General features: G+C 40.5%; 1 long non-coding RNA gene across 1 annotated transcript; it reads left to right on the top strand.

Annotated features, from left to right (window-relative positions):
* On the top strand, positions 1-3,581 carry LOC120069778. The gene is made up of 3 exons (XR_005479692.1): positions 1-2,480; positions 2,572-2,641; positions 3,270-3,581. It is a non-coding gene; the product is annotated as an uncharacterized LOC120069778 (long non-coding RNA).
* The last annotated feature ends 5,252 nt before the right edge of the window (positions 3,582-8,833 follow it).

Genomic DNA, 8,833 nt, shown 5'->3' with positions numbered 1-8,833 from the left:
GAGGTTGGTTTCAGCCCGGTGTCTCACCGTCTCCAGACGTCTGGGAACTTCGTGATCTACAGTGATGCTTCTAAGAAGGGTTTGGGTTGTGTGCTTATGTAATATGGTAGGGTGGTCGCCTATGCCTTCCGACAGTTGAAGAACCATGAGCGCAACTATCTTACCCACGACTTGAAATTGGCAGCGGTAGTGTTTACCCTAAAGATCTGGAGACACTACTTGTATGGGGAAAAGATTCAAGTGTTCACCGACCACAATAGTCTTAAATACTTCTTCACCCAGAAAGAGTTAAACACGAGGCAGCGCAGGTGGCTCGATTTATTAAAGGATTATGACTGTAAGATCCTCTACCACCCAGGTAAGGCGAATGTGGTAGTCGATGCCCTCAGTCAAAAGATCACTAAGAGGTTCAGTTGTGTAAAGATCTAGAACGAGCAAAGATTGCAGTGGCAGTGGGGGAAGTCACTTCACAGCTAGCCCAGTTAACAGTGCAACCAACCTTGAGGCAATAGATTATTGATGCACAGCAGGATGATCCCGACCTGGTTCAAAAGTGTTGTCAGGTATGGTCAGGTCAGGCAAGTGAATTTTCTTTGTCAGTGGACGAGGGTCTTTTGTATCAGGGACGGTTGTGCGTCCCAACAGATGATGGCTTGAAAGATGAACTGTTGGTAGAAGCTCATAACTCTTCATTCTCGATGCACCCAGGTAGTACCAAAATGTACCAAGATGTGAAACGGTATTACTGGTGGCCCGATATGAAAAGGGAGATAGTTGAATATGTCAATAGATGTTTAGTCTGCCAGTAGGTGAAGGCCCCGAGGTAGAAGATAGCAAGCTTGCTACAACCATTGGATGTGCCATAATGGAAATGGGAGAGTGTGGCAATGGATTTTATTATGGGGTTGCCTAGGATAGCGAAGGGTTTTTCGGTGATTTGGGTTGTGATAAAAGACTCACCAAGGTGGCACATTTTATTCCAGGAAAGCTCACGTATGTGGTGAGTAAGTGGGCTTAGTTATAAATGAAGGAGATAGTAAGGTTGCATGGTGTGCCAGTGTCAATTGTGTCCGACAGGGACCCTCGTTTCACCTCCAGTTTTTGGAAGAGCCTTCAGGCAGTTTTAAGGTCGCGGTTGAACTTCAGTATAACGTTTCACCCCCAAACTGATGGGCAAACAAAACGTTTAAGTCAGACATTAGAGGACATGTTGCGCGCTTGTGCGTTGGAATTCTCAGGGGGTTGGGACTCCCACTTACATTTGGCAGAGTTTACTTATAATAATAGCTATCAGGCTAACATTGGCATGTCACCTTTGAGGCTCTTTATAGCAAAGGTTGCAGATCTCTTATTTACTGGGGTGAGATTGGGGAGAGGAAACTGGTGGGGACTGAGTTAGTGGAGTTGACGAATGAAGCCATGCAGAAGATCAGGGCTAGAATGCCAGCGGCGTAAAGTAGACAGAAAAGTTATGCGGATGTTAGGCATAAAGATCTGGAGTTTGAAGCAGGTGACAAGGTGTTCTGGAAAGTGGAGCCGATGAAGGGTGTCCTGAGATTCGGGAAGAAGGGTAAGCTAAGTTCGCGTTTTGTAGGGCCATTCGAGATCTTGGAGCGGGTCGGCTCTGTGGCTTACCGATTGCGCTTACCACCGTCTCTCTCCACGGTCCATAATGTATTTCATGTCTCCATGCTGAGGAAGTATTTAATAGACCCGTCTCATGTGGTGGACTTTGAGCCCTTACAAATGAATGAAAACTTGAGTTACGAGGAGAAGCCCACGCAAATTGTGGCCAGGGAGGTGAAAGTTTTGCGCAGCAAGGAGATGCCACTGGTGCAGGTTATGTGGCAGAATCATCAGTTTGAGGAAGCAACTTGGGAGCGAGAGGACGAGATGAGGGCACTACATCCATAGCTCTTCTAGGATTAGAACTTTCGAGGACGAAAGTTTATTAAAGGGGGGAAGAGTGTGATGCCCCAAAGTTTAAAAAAAAAGAAGAAGAAATAAATGGTTAATTTGGGAAAAGGAAGATGGATGTAGGGTTATAAAAATTGGGGGTCATTGGGATGCGTGCAAAAGGAAAAAAAAAAGAAATTATTTTTTCTTCTTCATCTTCCTTCTTCATTCCGTGAAAAACCCCCTTCACTTTCAATCACCGCTGCTCGCCGTCAACCAAGCCTGTTCGCCGATCGTCGTTTTCGTCATCGACCACGCGAGTTCGCCGATCGTTCTTCTTCTCCGTGCCGCCGCTCGACCTGACGCAGATGAAGCCATTGAAGCAGGAGTTTGCGAGGCCCTCGTTTTCGCCGTCGATCGAGTCCTAAGCCACCGAACGTTGAAGTCGCGAGCCTGTTCGTCGACCCGACGTAGAGGAAGCCGTCGAATGCTAAAGTCGCGAGCCGCGCCGTCTTCTCCGTCTGCCTACCACTGGTTCGGGTCGTTGTGGATCGCGGTGGTTCCAACTGTTCCGTCTGTTCGGGGTAAGTGTCGGTTCCCTTTTGGCAGCCCACTATCTTTTGAGATTCTTGGGCCTAACCTAACCTTCACCATGGAAATTGTGATTGGTTTCAGGAACGTGTGGCGATGAAGGAAGTTCTCGAGCGGAGTAATATCTCGTTTTGGGACAGTTCGTTATCCTGAGGTAAGTGGTTTACTGTTGGTTGCCCTAAGATTTTGAGATGCCTGCTGAGAGATTTTTATGTCATATGTGAAACTGTGATGAAATATGTTATGGGAATTTATACTGAATTTGATGTGCTGAATTTGAAGTATTGATGAAGTTGGACGTAAGGGTTAAGGGGATACTGTGATAAGGTGCATGAGTAGACTGGGGATAATGGGCTAGTGTTGATGTATGAATAGATGGTGATAAGACTTGATGTATGAGTAGATTGTGAAACAGTTGAAGTTTGGATAACGGTGTTAAAGTTTGATGTTGAGTCATGGCCTTGGTTGCATGCTTATGTCTGAGATTGTATTAACTGTTGTATGCTTATGTTCATATGAGATTTTAGTGGCTGTTAGTATTTCTATTGGGCTATGCACATCGCATGTGTGAGCCTTCGGGCCCACACCCTATGCTTATTTTTGGTGATGGATCACCACTTATGTTTTATGCCTGTGACCTTCATGTCACTACTTATGAAAGCGTGCCTTCGGGTTCGCCCCTTATGTCTATGCCTATGCCTATGTCTATGATGCCCTTGTGCAGTAGTGGGCTGCTTACTGAGTATATTTTTATACTCACCTTTACTTTCCCTATTTTTCAGGTAAGAGTAATGACAGACTGGTGCATGACAACAGAGATTCGTGACCTGGCCATTAGGACGATTCACTGCTTCCGCATATAGTATCATGTTTTGAAATCTGGTTTGGGAGTTAGGCGCCTTACACTTTTATGCAAAATATATCAATTTTATTATTTGACTATTTAATTTCCTTTATTTGTTTCTAGTAGGGTTTAGGGGTACCCTGAATAGTAAATTATTTTATTTTATTTTGCTTTAGTTTATTTATTATTATTAATTATGTTTTCATATCTTTGCTCGTTTGAGCATTATTAAATAAAATTTTGGGTCTTGTATTTGATGGTTTAAAAGTAATTGTACGATTAAGCCTATGCATGCATGAAGTATCGTCCTAGAATGTAGTAGGAAACTAGGACTATTCATTTTTTGCATTTTCAAAACTATTATGTATGTAAATGAACCTTTTAAATTCTCTTTAAATTAACAAAACAAATTAACTTTATAATTTTATTAATTTTTAGGTACATTGTGTTTCTTGAAAATTATAGTTGGAATAAAAAAAAATTGTTATCGTCCTATATAAAGTCATTTACAATGAAAAATACTTCAAGGAGAGGATTTATGAAAAGGTTTAAAATAGCAAACAAGCTTTTTTAAAAAATAAGACAAAAAAGAAGATTCATTTTAAAAAAATAATAATAAAAGTATGGTTTTTTAGACACTAAATATTTACATAAATGTCAAAATTATAAATTCGTAAATGGAAAAAATAGTCTGAAGTTTTACTTTATAAAAAAAGTTACGAAAATCTATATAATATTTATTTGTTTCATGTTAATACTTACTATTTTTTACGTAATTAAAATTAAAACAAGATTTCACGTGTTCTTGATTAGTTCTAATAAAATTTAAGGTAGGGAAAACCCACAATTTTGGAAGAGAAAAGAAAAACCTTGTTTGTGGGAAATGAAAACATGGGAATATCTTATTCTCACACAAAGTGTCAAAAACTTTGAAACAAACATGATTTTGACATATTTGTATCAGTTTCCATGCAGAAAATCCTCAAACCAAACAACCCTTTAGGCCATGTTTGATAACCATTTTGTTCTTTATTTTTTGTTTTTGAAAATTAAGTCTTTAATCATCTCTCCCACTTCTAAATTTCTTGGTTTGATTATCTACTTTTTACCCATATTTTCAAAAACGAAGTCAATTTTAAAAAAACTAAAATAACTAGTTTTTACAAACTATTTCTTTGTTTTTTGGAATTTGGCTAAGAATGCAACTTATGTAATTAAGAAAGATGCAAACCATTGTAAGAAAGTAGGAGAAAGTAGGCTTAATTTCAAAAACAAAAACAAATAATGAAATAATTACCAAACAAGCCTTTAGTGACTTAACGGAAGATTGACTAAAACGATGCTTGATTTTAGTCATCAATTTTAGTAACTTAATGAAAAACTGAATATGATGGACACTGACTGATTAGATGTCAATGATGCTTTAAAATAAAACCACAATATGATGTAATATATATATATATATATAGATAGATAGATAGATAGATAGTAGTAGTATTGTCTTTATTTGTAATGACCCGACCCCCTAGGACTTAAGTTAAGCCGTTACTAAATGCATACATGCATGGAACTTAAAACGACACTCTTTTATGGTGAAATAAATGCTAAATAAACAAGGTAAGTTCAAAATACTTTCATTAAATTCAAATATTAAAAACAACAATAGGGTACCCATAAATCATAAATAAGTCTTAGTAAGTTTCAAACATCAAAACTGAAAGTTAAGAAAAAAAAACATGAAAAGAAATATACATCTCATAAGTGGAAGCATAAAACTAGTCCCAGTGGCTCGATCACGAATTCCGCTTGTCCATCGTCGGTGTATCTCTACCTCTACCTGAAATAACAACTTGAGAAAGAATGAGTATAAATACTCAGTAAGTAACCCCACTACTGGGGTCAGGTTAGACATCTATGTCCTCTAGACGCCTACCTCTAGTGGAATATATAAACTGTTATAGTCCTCATGAGACACATATATACATGAAAAAGAAACTGATTTCTATCTTACTGTAGCTAAATATGCCCACTACCTTTGGTGAATCCCGAATGAAACACAATAACTGGTGAATCCCGCAGGAAACACAAACTGGTGAATCCCGAAGGAAACACAATAACTGGTGAATCCCGAAGGAAACCCAAACTGGTGAATCCTTAAGAAGACACGATATCTGGTGAATCCCAAAGGAAAACACAAATTGGTGAATCCCGAAGGAAACACAATAACTGGTGAATCTCAAAGTAAACACAAACTGGTGAATCCTGAAGTAAACACAATAACTGGTGAATCCCGAAGGAAACACGAACTGGTGAATCTCAAAGGAAACACAAATTGGTGAATCCCGAAGGAGACACAAACCTAGTGGGCATTCTAACTAATCAGTAAAATCACTAGCATAGGCTCGACACCATAATTATCACAATAACTCTATGACATACATATATGCTTCAACACCATGGCTCTACAACAAACACACATGCCTCAATATCCACATATCACATACAACCTCATGGAATCAAATATCATCCCATGCTAACATTCAAGTATCCATGTGCACAAATACATTTTTCATATCCTCAAGCAAAAATTTACAGTGGCTATACTAAACTATTAGTTCATCATTCTGACATTCTACCGTAACATATACTAAACTATCAGTTCATCATGTTGTCATTCTACAATAACATTCATCCATCATGCTAGCATACATCCAGTGACTGGCCGATAGGCAGTTCTAGTAGTAAGATTACTTATCTCGAGTCGATACTCCACAGATAAAAATTAGATCACCAAACTATAATGGCAATCCAAAATAGTGGCCCTAACAACAAAACAACTCTTAAATTTCAATTGAAGCGACAATTGTAAGACTTCAGGTCCAAATCCAAACTATCAAGAACTTACTCAAAGAATGTAAATCACTTCCACCTTCCACGACGGTGCCTCATTTGACTTCCAAACTCCTTGATGACTTAAGCTTGAAATAAAATCCAACAAAGATGAGTCATGACACTGAAACACAATATTAATGGCCAAGAGAATGAAACGAACCGACATAACCTTAACCCAATAGATTTGACGAAGACTAAGACGGACCCGAAATGGCAGGGCAACAACAAATGGCAGCGAAGTGGCCGGGGTGGCTGACGCAGGGCTGGAGTGACGCTGTAGCTTGAAACGATGCTCACGGCGCCGGGTGGCTACTAGCGGTGCGGTCGAATCCCCAGATACAACACGGGCGACCTTGGGGAGACGTGGCGACACACGAGAACGAGCGGCACGCTACTTCAGATGGGCGCGCGGCTGGGTCTGAGACGTCGATTGGGAAGCGACGCGACTTGACCGGTTGGCGAGATCCGACGCGAACGAAGGGGCGAGGGTTGCCGAGAGAGAGAGATGCGAGAGGTGGAGGGAGTTTGGCATGCGGCGGGGTTCATGGCTGGCGGCGGGAGTTGAGCGGTTGATAGAGCACGTGAACAACAAGGGTAAAATGGGGGGTATGCATGAGGAAAGAGAGGGGAAGAGAGGGGAGAAAAAGAAATAGAAATAGAAAATAAAATAAAATAAAATATATTTTATTTTATTTTATTTTTTTCTTAATCCACATAAATGCTTTAAACTCTCTTCCTTTAAAAAAGAATTAACTCCTACCATTCAATTCCAACATAAATAATTTTCAACGTCAAATAATTAAATTCCCACAATTATACTTAAGTCCAAAATTCCAAAAATGTCCTCAATTAACAAAAATTACTGAAATGACATTAATAAAAAAAATCGAAGTGTTACATTCTTTCCTCCTTAAAGAACTTTCATCCTCAAAAGTTGATTCTTGAAAAAGCTCTGGGTATTGGGCCTTCATCTCATCCTCTCGCTCCCAAGTAGACTCTTTAAACTGGTGATTCTGCCACAAGATCTTCACAAATGCAATTTCCCGGCGGCGCAATGTCTTTACTTCTCTGGCGAGGATCTTTACATGTTTCTCCTCATAGCTCAAGTTGTCATTCAACTACAAGGGCTTGAAGTCAGCTACATGGGACGGGTCTGTCACATACTTCCTCAGCAACGAAACATGAAAGACATTATGAACTGAAAATAGTTTTAGGGGCAATGCCAGACGGTAAGCTACGGGACCAACTCGCTCCAGGACCTCGAAAGGTCCAATAAATCTCGGGCTCAACTTCCCCTTCCTGCCAAACCTCATAATACCTTTCATGGGTGCCACCTTTAAGAACACTTTCACACCAATCTCAAATTCCAGGTCCTTACGTCTTACATCGGCATAGCTCTTCTGTCTGTTCTGAGCCGTTTGCATACGAGCCCTGATCTTCTGTATTGCCTCAGTCGTGGTCTGCACCAATTCAGGTCCTAACAATTTCCTCTCTCCTATCTCATCCCAACACATAGGGGACCTGCAACTCTTCCCATATAAGGCCTCAAAGGGTGACATTCCAATAGTGGACTGGTAGCTGTTATTATAAGCAAACTCCATTAAATGCAACTGAACATCCCAGCTTCCTGAAAACTCTATGGCACAGGCACGCAACGTGTCTTCCAATATCTGATTCAATCGCTCTGTCTGCCCATCAGTCTGTGGGTGGAAGGCTATACTGAAATCTTACCGGGTCCCCAAAGTTGCCTGAAGACTTTTCCAGAAATTAGATGTGAAACGAGGATCTCTATCCGATACGATGGACACAGGCACTCCGTGCAACCTCACCACCTCCTTCATGTATAACTGTGCCCACTTATTCACTGAAAAGGTGGACTTCCCAGGTATGAAATGTGCTAACTTTGTAAGTCTGTCTACAACGACCCATATNATAACTGTGCCAACTTATTCACTGAAAAAGTGGACTTCCCAGGTATGAAATGTGCTAACTTTGTAAATCTATCTACTGCGACCTATATCACAGTGAAACCTTTGACTGTCCGTGGCAACCCCACGATGAAGTCCATAGACACATGCTCCCACTTTGATTTCGGTACACTCAATGGCTGTAACAAGCCTACTGGTTTCTGCCTCGGGGCTTTCACCTGCTGGCTGATAACGGGCAGAAATGCACGTTATTACAATGCTAAGTTCTTAAATAATGCTGGCGTGCATTGATAAAATATGTTAGATTGCGTCCAAAAAGCAATAAGTTTTTAACATTGCGGTCACATGCGTTCATCGCATAGAAGCAGTTAATTTTTGTATTTTTATGCAGAATATGCATTGATGCAAGGCGAAAAGTGCGATCACAAGAAATCAACGGTCGAGCTCAACATTACCGCAAGGCTTTGCGGTGATTTGTGTTCGCAAACATCTGCTCAAGAAGGATTGTCGCATAGAGCCGGTGCAACTTGGTGGGTGCATCTGGGTGAAAGGCATAATTAGTCACGATGGGACAGAAAGCTGATGACGGTCGAATCTGAATTAAGTTGACAAGCCGTTAACGATAACAAGTACACTCAGCTTTTCGGTGACAAATATTCGGCGCATCAGTCAGAGAATTAAA

The sequence above is a fragment of the Benincasa hispida genome, unplaced genomic scaffold (assembly GCF_009727055.1).
Source record: "Benincasa hispida cultivar B227 unplaced genomic scaffold, ASM972705v1 Contig587, whole genome shotgun sequence".
Classification (NCBI taxonomy): Eukaryota; Viridiplantae; Streptophyta; class Magnoliopsida; order Cucurbitales; family Cucurbitaceae; genus Benincasa; species Benincasa hispida.
The sequence above is the reverse complement of the archived record's forward strand: the minus strand, read 5'-3'. Positions and strand labels throughout refer to the sequence as shown.